Below are 12390 nucleotides of genomic sequence, written 5' to 3' on the forward strand. Positions count from 1 at the left end.
GTGTGTGTGTGTGTGTATGTATTCTTAGAGAACACTGGCTTTAACACTGATCCCAAGCTTCAGAGTCTTGCATAATGAAATGACTGGGCATCTTAATCAGAACAGACTCATCTTATGCCTGAAAAGCCGCAATATGCTAGAGAGGACTGGGTGGTAGCTCCATAGGTAAGGACCATCATCTCCCAGCTACTCAGCGAGTGCACATAAACCCAAGGATGAGTAGGAATAAAACCAAGAAGACACAGTGGGGTGTGAGCACAAATGTGTGCCAGCCTTCTGAGCTGGCCTCAGGGGCCACACATCATCCAGGAATGCTGACATTACCTCTCTTGTTCTTGGAACCAGCTCCCCTTTGCGTAAGGTTCAGAGCCAGATAAAATGTAAGCTTGTCTACTTAGAGTCACAGTTTTGAAATTGTAAATGGTATCGAGATGAGGTCTTGGGATCCAAACAAGTCAGATTAAATCCCATCTGGATGATCTTTGGTTGTTTTCTTTACACCCGAGTCTCAGTTTCCTCACCTGAAAAATGCAGATGCTAGGACCATGCAAAATATTGTAAAATGTAGGGGTATTATATGTGAAAGACTTTGCCTAGAGTAGGCACTTAACACTTACACTATATTTTAGGAAAGAGATTGGGAGCTCTGGTAAGATCTCAGACCACTGGACCCAAAATGTTCTTAGGATGTTGAAGGTCCCAGAGGAGCACCCAGGACAGAAAAGAAACAAAACTTACTACATTGTTACATGGTTGTTTGTGCCTGCAGGACAAGACTTGATCTTGTTATTCATTGCATCCCCAGGGCCCAGCATAAAGCCACTTGTGTAGTAAATGCTCAATAAACATTTGCCGAACTGGTGAAGTGGTAACTGGTTTATCCATCCCTCTGATCCCATCCAGTAAGGACGAGAAAGAGAAATTAACACATATCAAATACTTGCTAGGTGTACTTCACTGTACATAATATAATTTCACTCTCACAACACTGAGTTAAGTATTTATGGTCCCATTTTAACAGATGAGGAAAACCGAGGCTCCAAGAGCTTTGAAATAATACTCCTAAAGTTAACTAGCTAGTGAGTGCTGGAGCAGGGCTTTCATTCGAAAGCACATGTTCTTTGTAGGCTGCTGGATCGCAAGTGCAGTAGGAGAAAGCACAAGGGCGGCACATCAGAGGGGAGCCAGCAGCAGGAATGTCACTCTGATATTTTCTTCTTCAAACATTCAACTCTCCTCAACAAAAACACTTCCCAGATGCTTCCAGGACCTGGCAAGTCTTCAGTCACAAAGCTAGGGATAGTCCCCACACCTGCAGGAGAACAGAACTTTAGAGGCTGACCCCTCAAGATTATGCTTTTTAACTTGTCTAAGGGCCACTGCTGGAACCTTCGTATCAGTTGCATTGAGGGCTCTAATGCCACATGAGACAGTACTTTTACCCTATACCAAGTCCTAGGACATAGGACATGGTGGTGTTATGGCTTGAATTGTCTCTCCCCAAATTGCGTGTTGAAGTCTGAACCCCCAGTACCATTGGAAAGTGACCTTATTTGGAAATATGGTCTTTGCAGATCTAATCAAGTTAAGATAAAGTCATACTGAGTGGGATCAGGGGGAGGGGGGTCCTTAAACTGAATATGACTAGTGCCCTTTTAAGATGAGGGAAATGTGGACACCGACACCCACACAGGGAGAACACCATGTGAAGACAGAGGCAGAGGTTGGAGTAATGCAGTTGCAAGGCATGGAATACGAAGAACTGCCAGCTGCCATCAGAAGCTAGGCAAAGGCAAGGAAAGAGTCTCAGACTCTGGGTCTTAGAGGGAACATGGCCGCTGATACCTTCATTTCAGACTTTTAGCCTCCAGAACTGTGGGAGAATCCATTTCTGTTGCTTTAAGCCACCCAGTTTGCAGTACTTTGTTAAGGAACCCTGGGAAACTAATGCAGAGGGCTCTTCAGGGCAGCCTCCAAGTTCCAGAGCCTTATGCCTCAGCCATCAGCTGTGGAGGCCCGCAGACTTCAACAGCCAGGACGCCACAGCTCCCCGGCCCCTCCACCCACTCCTGTGAGACGACGCAGACTTCAGCTCCAAACCCAGCTCTGCCCAGTGGGGTTTTTTGTTGTTATTTTTCCTAGGCTTTTCTACCTGAACACCCAGTGTTTTTTTTTTGTTTGTTTTGTTTTTTTTTTGTTTGTTTTTTTCCTTAACTCTTGGCTCTGAACATCCTTCACTGACGTGAGAGATAATACAAACAGCTTTCTGTTAACATAAGCACCAACATCCTCGCTACTATTTATCCACTTCCACATTGTAGGCAAAGGGTCCAGAACATTGGCTCCGCTTCAGTCTGGGGAACAGAGGCTCTGGAGACTTTGTGCTGTGCACCAGGAGGAGGCAGAGCAGGATAATGAGAAGAGCATGGGTTGTGAACTCTAACAATTCACAGTCTAGCGCTGCTCCCTTCCAGCTGCGTGGCTTTGGGAAAGCGCTTAGTCTCTAAGCCTGGTGTCCTCATTTACAATGTGAGAAAAATAACACCATGCCCTGAGGTTATGATGAGAATTGAATGAGATAATGTGCATGAAGTAACTAATAAATATTATCAGTCTTACTCTGGTCATAATGGTTGCTATTATTTCTTCTTTATAATTAACTTCCCTGAAATGGAATTTCACCACGAATTAAAGCACTGTAGGAGGGGAAAGACAGAGAGAGTCAGATGAGGGGAAGGAAATTCGCTGGGTCTGCCCAGCCTATATTGTGATTATTTGAGAACAGCCCCTCCCACCAGAGTTGGTGCTCCATAAATGGCAGTTATTATTCTTGCTTTTTTTGTGATTGCTGTTTATGAGTTTCTGTTTCTGAGCCATATCAGTGCCCTTAACATCTCCTTCTGTGTCCGAGCCAGATGACTGGATCTTTTCCCCAATCTCTACCCTCCTGTAACAGGATTCTAGATCCACATTCTTTTCCATGTAAAGTGCATTTCCTCCCACCGTGGGCAGAGTGTGCTTTCTACATGACTTGGTTTGGCCAATGAAATGTCATCAGTCATGACATTTACTTATGGTCTGGCTTATTCTCTTACATTCCTGATAATGTCTATTGAACATGTGTGTGCTGGGCATTGAGCTAAATGTTCTTATTGGATCATCACAACTGTGTAAGGCAGGTACTATTTTCATGCCAGTTTTTAGATTAAAAACTGAGGCCTAGAGAGATAATTAACTTGCCCCAAGTCACACTGTAATGGACCCAGGACTGAACTCAGGCAGTCAGCTTGCCTGACCATGTCGCTTCACCATGCTGCCTCACCGCTGGAGGAAGGTTGTAGAAATTCCTTCTGCCCAAAGACACAAAAGGTAATATCTGCTTCTTTTCTTTCCTTTTTTTTTTTGTGAATGTCTTATATAACTTATCCTGTCATCCTTATGACCACACAGGAGTTTTATAGATGAGGAAACAGGATCAGAAAACCTAAGTGGCTTGCCGAAGTCACACAACTAGTAAGTAGCAGAGATGGGATTTGATCTCAGATTTTGAATATTGGACTCCAAAACCTATGTTCTTTCCATCTTTCCACCATACCACACTGTCTTCTCCCATTGCATATTGCTGATTTATGGAGGCCTCTGTTTTTCTAGATCTGAAACGGAATGATCAGTCTAGAATCTAAAATCTAGATACCCACCCACAATGGAGAAGCGTGAAAACAGTAGCATTCATGTCAAGGCTTGATCAAGAGTTTATGTGAAGCAAACGTTTGTATTATATTTCAGAAGCGTGATGAAGGGAACGTTTTACAGGTTTTAGAAAGTGCAGAAGGTTGAGGATCAGTGAAGATCAAGCACTGGAATGAAAACGCATCCTGGGAGAAGCATGGCAGAGATGCAGGCTGTCTGGTCTGAACAACTGAGGGGTGGGTACAGGTGAGCTAAGCTGATCTGGCCATGGAAAGAGGCCATCTGTCTAAGCCAACAGTCCAGGTACCAATCACTCATATCTGGTGGCTTTACAGAATGGACAGCCAAGGCCCAGGCATTAGATAGAGTGCCCGAGTTCCCTTCCAACCCATTTATTCTACAAACATTCACCAGATAAGCCAGGCAGTCTGAAACATTAATTCAAATGTGAACATTGATTTCTGGCAGTAGCTTAGCCCTGCACATGGCAGTGGACTATGTGCGCTGTGTACCTGGCTAAACACATTAGTAAATAGATCCTTCCTGCCCTTGGGTGCAGTCAGTCCTGGAGAGCAAATGCTTCTTCCTCAGGAATTTTGCATGCAGTGTGTGAAAAACATCAGCTAAAACAGATCCAAGGCTGCAACTAAACCTTCTTCTAGAATTTAGCTCTCTACCATGGATGTGGGAAGAACTCAGGATATATTAAGTAAAATAAGTACTGTGTAAACTACATTTCATGAGAATGCAGGAGAAAATGAAAATAATATCCACATTTCCTTGTATATACATAAAGATACTCTGGAAGGATACATGAGAAGCTAGAGGGGCTAGAGAAGGTTGGTAGGAATGGAATAAATGGAGGTTGGGGTGGCAGGAAGACCCTATTACATACCTTAAATTTTTTTATTTTCAAAATTATTAGGCTGGGCGTGATGGCTCACACCTGTAATCCCAGCACTTTGGGAGGCCAAGGTGGGAGGATCACTGGAGCCGAGGAGTTCAAAAATAGCCTGGGCAACATAGTGAGACCCTGTGTCTACAAAAAAAAAAACACAACCAAACAAAAAAAACTATTAGCCAGGCATGGTGGCTCATGCCTGTACTCCCTGCTACTTGGGAGGCTGAGATGGGAGGATTGCCTGAGCCCAGGAGGATGAGGCTGCAGTGAGCCATTATCATGCTACTGTACTCCAGCCTGAGTGAGAGAGCAAGAAGCTGTTTCCAAAAAAAAAAACAAAAACAAAAACAAAAAAAAACCCCTATTATACTTAGCTAGTGCAATAAGACAAGAAAAAGAAATGGAAGGCATACAGGTTGGAAAGGAATAGATAAAACTCTCTGTCTTCAGAGATGGCATGAATATCTACCTAGAAAATTCCAAATTATTTAAAAACTGATCCTTTCTTGGAGACCCTTTTGTGGAGTAGAATTTTAACATACAGATTCATTTAATACTACTATAATCAGGATACTGAACTGTTTCATCACCTGTAAAAGCCCTGCTGTGCCCTTCCTTTATAGTCACTGCTTCCCCAGGCCTTAATCCCTGGAAACCACTGATCTATTCTCCATTCTAATAATTTTGTCTTTTCAAGAATGTCATGTCAATGGAATCATGTACTATGTACCCTTTTGCAACTTTTTTTTTTACTCAACATAATATCTTTGCATTCATCCAAGTTGTTGCATGTATCAAAAGCCCATTCCTTTTCATTACTGAAAACTCTTCCATTGTATGGATTATAGATGCAACACAGATGTCCTTCTTTCATCTACTGGAGGACATTTGGTTTGTTTCCAGATTGGGACAATTATAAATAAAGGTACTTATTATATGATATTATAAATATTCATGTATAGGTTTTTGTGTATGCATACATTTTTATTTCTCTGGAGTAGATACACAGGGGTGGGGTTATTGGGATGTAAGTATATGTTTAACTTCATGAAAAACTGTGAAACAACTTTTCACTGGGGCTATCCCATTTTGCATTCCCACCAGCAATGTATGAGCATTTTAGTTGTTCCATATCCTTGTCAGCACTTGGTGCTATCAGTATATATTTCTGGAGACATTCTAACAGGGGTTGTAGTGGTATCTTGTAGTGGTTTTAATTTGTATTTCCCTAATGGCTAATTTTATCAAGCATCTTTACATGTGTGTATTTGTCATTTTTATTTCCACTTTGGCGAAATGTCTGTTAATATCTTTTGCCCATTTTAAAACTGGGTTGTTTGCTGTCTTACTGTTGAGTTTTGAGAATTCCTTCTATATTCTGGATACAAGTCCTTTGTCAGATACGTGATTTGCAAATATTTTCTCCTAGTCTGTAGTTTGGCTTTTCGTTCTCTTAGCTGTGTCTGTCTCAGAGCACAAGTTTTCAATTTTGATGAAGTCCAACTCATTTATAAAAAGATTATATTTTAATACCATGTCTAAGGGCTCATTGCCAAACCCAAGGTCGCATAGATTTTTTCCTATGTTTCCTTCTCAAAATTTTTTAGTTTATGCATTGCATTTAGATTTATGTTCTGAGTTAATTTTTGCTTAAGGGCTGATGTTTAGATGGAGATTCAGCTTTTGCATATAGATATCCAATTGTTCCATCTACTCTAAAGGGAAGAGAATGTACCTTACTTAACTCCCCTCCCAGTACAAAGATATTTAGAGTTCAATGGGAAACACATGTCTATAACTTAAGCGTGAAATATCTCTTAAAAAATATCCAACATCCAATTGCTTGCAATTAACTTGAGTGAGAGTGTATGATTTGTGAGGAATAGATGTAACCGGTAGCCAGGAACCTGGGTTAAATGTCTCATAACACCATGTTTTATAACATATGACTCAATGATCTTCAACCTATTTTGCTTGTTGATTCCTTAATTTTGAAAAATAAACTTTTACCATTGACATCTTTTCCTTCTTTCTTTTGCCGGTCTCACCACACTGGGCTCTTTGGTGTTCCTTGAACATGCTGGGCACGTTCCTTCCCTCTTTCAGGGCCTTGCATTACCTGGAAGACTCTTCTTCCAGATACCTGCTAATGCTCTCATTTTAGACATCAACTTCTCAGTGAGGCCTAGCCTGGCCATGTTAATGAACATAGCGATCAATTCCCCTTAACCTTATCTACCTTCCCTCCCAGCACCTCTCATCCAATAAGGTGATATGATACTCAACAGCACCCATTTAAAAAATGCATCAACATTGCTATTTGTTAGGAGTCAGAATCTTATATTAATTCTTTTTCCCCTTGATTTTATATTTGAATTTCACTTCTTTGGCAGAATTTAAATTTTATGTAATTTATTTTATGCATGGAAGTTTTTATATTAACTCTGTAATATTTATTTGCAGCCTAATAGAAATTTCAATACATTATTTTTAGGAACCATAAGGTTCCAAATGTTAAACATTTTCTTCTGAATTGAATTATTGAATTATTATTATAATATTAATAGTAAATGTCTAATTAAAGACAAATATATTATAAATTTTCAAAATAATTATACTAAAAACATTCATTGAAAATATAAGAAAAAAAAACCTCATGCACAATTTCTGTGTGCTGTTGAACCATCCAGCACTGTGAGCACTGGAAAAAGTAATTTGGGGCACTTCCCTCTTATGGGCCAATAGGTTTAAAGGCCCACACCCAACTCTGCCATCCTGAGAGCTGCTTCTTGCTTTCTCAGGCTGGGGCAGTTCGAGCCTCTTGGTGGTAATCAGCAGGGACATGGACAAGGTGTGAGTCTCAGGGACCTCCAGCCTCAGCCACTCCCCTGTAGTCGAGGCTTTGCAGAATGTGGATACTGCAGGCCTCAGGGAGGGAAACGTGTTTCTTTAGCAGCTAGTAAGGTTGAAGCTCCACTGCTCTCTCCTGCCTCTTGTGGGGAAGCTGTGAATGCAGGGACATAAGAGTAGAGGCCGTGCCCCTACCTGCCAGGTGCCCAGTTGACTTCAAGAGGTGTCTCCAGCAGTGCCACACACAATGACATCTCCTTCAGATCCAGAGGAGAGGGGAGGAAAAGAAGCAAGACAGCTTCAGAGAGAACACGGGTTTAAGAATGAGTTGTGTTTCACTGAACTAGTTTAGGAAACAATGGATTTAGATGGCAAGAGGATACGGGGGAACCGAGGAACTGACCCCACAGCCCCATTCACATCCAGCTAAGACATCACCCTGAGGTCTGTTCCTTTGCAAGCATCCACCTTTCTCTACAGTCAAGAGCTGAACAAAGACCTCCAGCACTTGGCTTCTTGAAGAGTTACTTTGTCACCTTTTTAAATGCCTCAGAACACTCTACTTGCCTCTCTTTCTACTAGCTTTATCCTATACATTTCAGGATCAATGTCATTCGGTGGTTAAGACTTAGGTCTCAGAGTCACACAGATCTGGGCTTATACTGTTAACTGTGCTGCTTACTATCTGTGTGACTTGGGCAAGTTATTTACATTTCCTAAGCTTTGATTTCCTCATCTCTAGGATGGATAAAAGAATAGTATTTGGATTGTGAGTATATGAGGAATGTGTGCAAAGCACTTAACATACTGCCTGATACACAGTGTGAATACGTGTGAATAAATGATAGCTGTTTTTATCAACCTCCTCTCCTCCTTCTCTTCCTCCTCGCTTCCTTATCATCATCATGATTATTATTAATTTCAGGCTCCAGTCCCTTCTCTGGCTGCTTTCATATTGGAAGGGCCCAGGATGCAAACACCACTGATCCAGCATCACCTGCAAATATCTGTCCTGCCTACAAAACACAACTCTCCACATGGCCCCTCCCTCATCATGAAGCATCTCTTCACCAGATGGGCTTTGGCCTCCTTGATCCCCATGGGCCTTTTGCAATCCTTTCAAAGCTCAGAAATAATTAATAGTATGAAAACCCCACTGAGAACCCTGTGGTGTTTGGGGTGGGGAGGAAGCTAGGGCAGACCCAGGGTCCCAGGAAGTTCCAAGCCTTGGCTGCTGGAGGCATCAAGGATCCCAGGTCTGTGGGTTCTACTTGATGTCGGTCTCATATAATCTGCTTCTCACCTAGTTCAGATAGGGGGTTGGGGGAAGCATGGTTTGGGTAAGCCAAGCAATTCAAGGGTTAATATCTAAGAGGTCTCCAGAATCATTAAAGGCTCTGAATTCTCAGTGGCTGAAAAGCTCCTGCAAGGAAAAATAACCTTCGTGAAAATATGTTAAACTCAAAAGTTGATTTATTATACTCCCAACAACGGACTGATCTGTTTGCTTAAGTGCCCTAAGTATAGCAGCTAAAGTTCACAAGCACTATTTGACCTTTACAGAATAATTAGCTTAAAACAATTATTAGCAGGTTTCTTTTCAGGCTCTGTAGTATTAGATAATGCAATCACTCCACTCAAAAACTTTGTTCTTTATTGTTACTTCAAATCAGCCAAATGTTGCAGAAACCTACACCAGGCTCACAGATTGCTCCCACACTGTGCTGGCCATCCTGGTTTGCAATGACCTGTGGTGCAGCTTGGAATCCTCCCCAACCCCACTCCTTCTTCAAATGCTCAGGGACTAGAGGACCGGACGCAGCAGCTCCAGAAGTCACAGGTGCAGGGTCACCCACAGCACACTCTCCTCTCCAGGATAATCAGACCCTTGAGATCTTTCATTCTTAAAACAAAATTATTATAAAAGGCAACATGTGTTCATTGTAGAAAACTGGAAATACACAGAAAAGCAAAATAGAACTACCATATGATCCAGCAATCCCACTTCTGGGTATTTATCCAAAAGAATTGAAATCGGGATCTTGAAGGGATGCTAGAACTCCCATGTTCATTGCAGCACTATCCACAACAGCAAAGATATGGAAACAACACAGATGTCCGTAAACAGAGGAATGGATGAAGAAAATGTGGTAATTACATACAATGTAATATTGTTTAGCCTTAATAAAGGAGGAAATTTCACAATATGGGACAACATGGATGAATCTTGAGGACACCATGCTAACAGAAACAAACAAATCAAAGAATGACAAATACTGTGTGATTCCACTTTATGAGGTATCTAAAATAGTCAAATTCATAGAGTCAAAAAATGGTGGTTACCTGAAGCTGGGTAGAGTTAGGGGGTGGTGCAGATGTGGAGTTACTAATTAACAGGTGTAAATTTTCAGTTAAGCAAGGTGAATACGCTCTACGTTCCTCCGTACCCACAGTCAACAATAATGTATTGTACACTTATTACGGGGATAGAAATCATGTTAAGTGTTCTTACCACAATAAAATAAATTTAAAAAAGGAAAAGCAAAAAATAGAAAATACAGCTCACAATCTTATTACCCAGAGATAACCACCGATAACACTTTGATGTCATCTACTTACCTTTTTATAAACTTTTTAAGAATCCTCTATTGTAGGACACTCAAGTGATGTTCAGTGTCCTGTTAAGCAATCCTTTGCTGAAACTAACATTTTTTCTCACATCTATTATTACCTTAGAATAGATGTTATTTCGAGGAATGCCATTTCTGAGTCAGAGTCTGCACATTTTAAAAACTTTTTATTCAAGTTGGCCTCCAGAAAAATCCTATTTACTCTTCTCTCAGCAATGTATGGATTACCTGTTTTCCTCAGACCCTCACTAGTACCAGAAATTGTAACTTTTTAAAAAGGTGATAGTTTAATCCATGAAAAATTTGCATTTCTTTGATTATTAGAAAAGTTGAGCGTGCTTTCATGGGATTTTGGGTCCTTTGCATTTCTTCATTTGTAAATTACCTGTTTATGTCTGTTGTTCATGTTCTCATTGGGTATTCTTTATCATTTTCTTGTAGGTTATCTTATAACAAGAAAGTCAATCTTCTTTCTATCACATAAGTTCCAAATACTTCCCTCAGGTTGTTGTGTCTATTTTATTTTAATTAATTAACTTCTCTCTCTCCTTTTTTTTTTTTTCTTTTGAAATAGTTTCGCTCCTTTTTCCCAGGCTGGAGTGCAATGGCGCAATCTCAGCTCACTGCAACCTCCACCTCCCAGGTTCAAGTGATTCTCTTGCCTCAGCCTCCCGAGTAGCTAGGACTACAGATGCCCACCACCATGTCCGGCTAATTTTTGTATTTTTAGTAGAGACGGGGTTTCACCACGTTGGCCAGGCTGGTCTCAAACTCCTGACCCCAGGTGATCCACCTGCCTCAGCCTCCCAAAGTCCTGGGATTACAGGCGTGAGCCACCACGTGTGGTCTCTTGTGTGTATTTTAATTTTACCATTTTGTTGACCCACATTTTTACTCCAGGGGCCCTGAGATCTGCATTTCCACCCTGTGATGGGACTCCTACCACTTCTTTCAATCTTAACTGTAGATTCACTTCACTGATCATTTAATTGATAGCTCTGGATCAATTTCCTTTTCCGTATTTAATCCGGGCATTAAACAGACATACGTGACTCATTTGCCAGGTGCAGGCACTTGGGTTAGGGGATAGAGCAGATTAATTCTAGTCCGCAATGTCTCCTGTGAGGTTCGGGAGAAAAAGCCCGGTGGGAAACCACAGGGTTGGGAGTCAGTTCTTAGGGAATGGCTACAGCTCTGTGCTGGGCATTTTGTCTATTGTCCGTCACTTAACTCTCACACCTTTTGAGGTAGGTGTTACTGTCCCCATTTTACAGATGAGTACATGGAGGCTAAAAAAGTTTCACTCACTTAACCTAAAGTCAACCAGTTGTTAAGCAGCAGAATAGGACCCAGCCCAGTGCTCCCTGCCCTCTGCACAGGCTCTGGGGATGGTGCTTGCAGCAAACTTGAGGCCAATGAAGGTGAATGAGGTGGTCATGTAGATACATGGCTGGATCCTACCTTTATTTCAAAGTTTGATATTTTGTACATCATAGATTTTTTCATTCATTTTGCTTTTTAAAATTAAATTGCATTAAAATATTATTTATCTTGAGTGTTGAGTTTTTTGTCACCTCCCCCCACTTAAATTTTGTGCCCAAGAGATTGTTTCATTTACCTCACTCTAAAGGGGAAGGACCTCCATCCTTTTCAAAGAAAAATAGTTGGGGACCTAGGAGGTGGTGGGCTGGGGAGCTGAGTGCAGACTGGGGCAGGAGCCCTGGGTGGAGACACACTGCCATGGTGACCCTGCCTGGCTCTGTGCAGCAGGCTGGCCTTCTGCGTCTCTTGTTTTATCAGTAGCAGATATGCTTCTCCCTGCCTGAGAAGCAGGCCTGGAAAGTGAACCTGGTGCTCCATTTGCCTATTTTTGGAGTTCTTTAGAAGAAAGGTCTTCCACACAAATGCACATGATTTTGACGTTTGCTGATGAGCAGCATTCTAAATTATCGCAGTGTACATAACATTTTGTTTAAAAGACACACTTCCTTCCCAGCCCAGGGTCCCAGAAGGCAGAGGAGGTCAGAGGAGACATTCCCAGCCCCAGGGTGGTGAGAGAAAAAGCCTTCCTTGTTCTCTCAGGCTGTCTCCTCCAGCCCAGAAACAAGTCTTGCCAGGGGTGGTCTGTGTTCTAAGATTGGAGGCGGGGGGAGCCTGCTTTTTTAGCTCTCAGACTTGAGAGACCTGCCCGGGCTGCTCCATGAGGTGGGGTCTGCCTGGTCTCCCCACATTCTAACCAGATTCCCCATCTGAAATACTCCCACTCCCCTGCCTGGAAAGCGGCCTGACAGCTCATCACATTCCTGCCTTCACCGTCCA

This window comes from Gorilla gorilla, chromosome 7, assembly GCF_029281585.2.
Source record: "Gorilla gorilla gorilla isolate KB3781 chromosome 7, NHGRI_mGorGor1-v2.1_pri, whole genome shotgun sequence".
Lineage (NCBI taxonomy): Eukaryota > Metazoa > Chordata > Mammalia > Primates > Hominidae > Gorilla > Gorilla gorilla.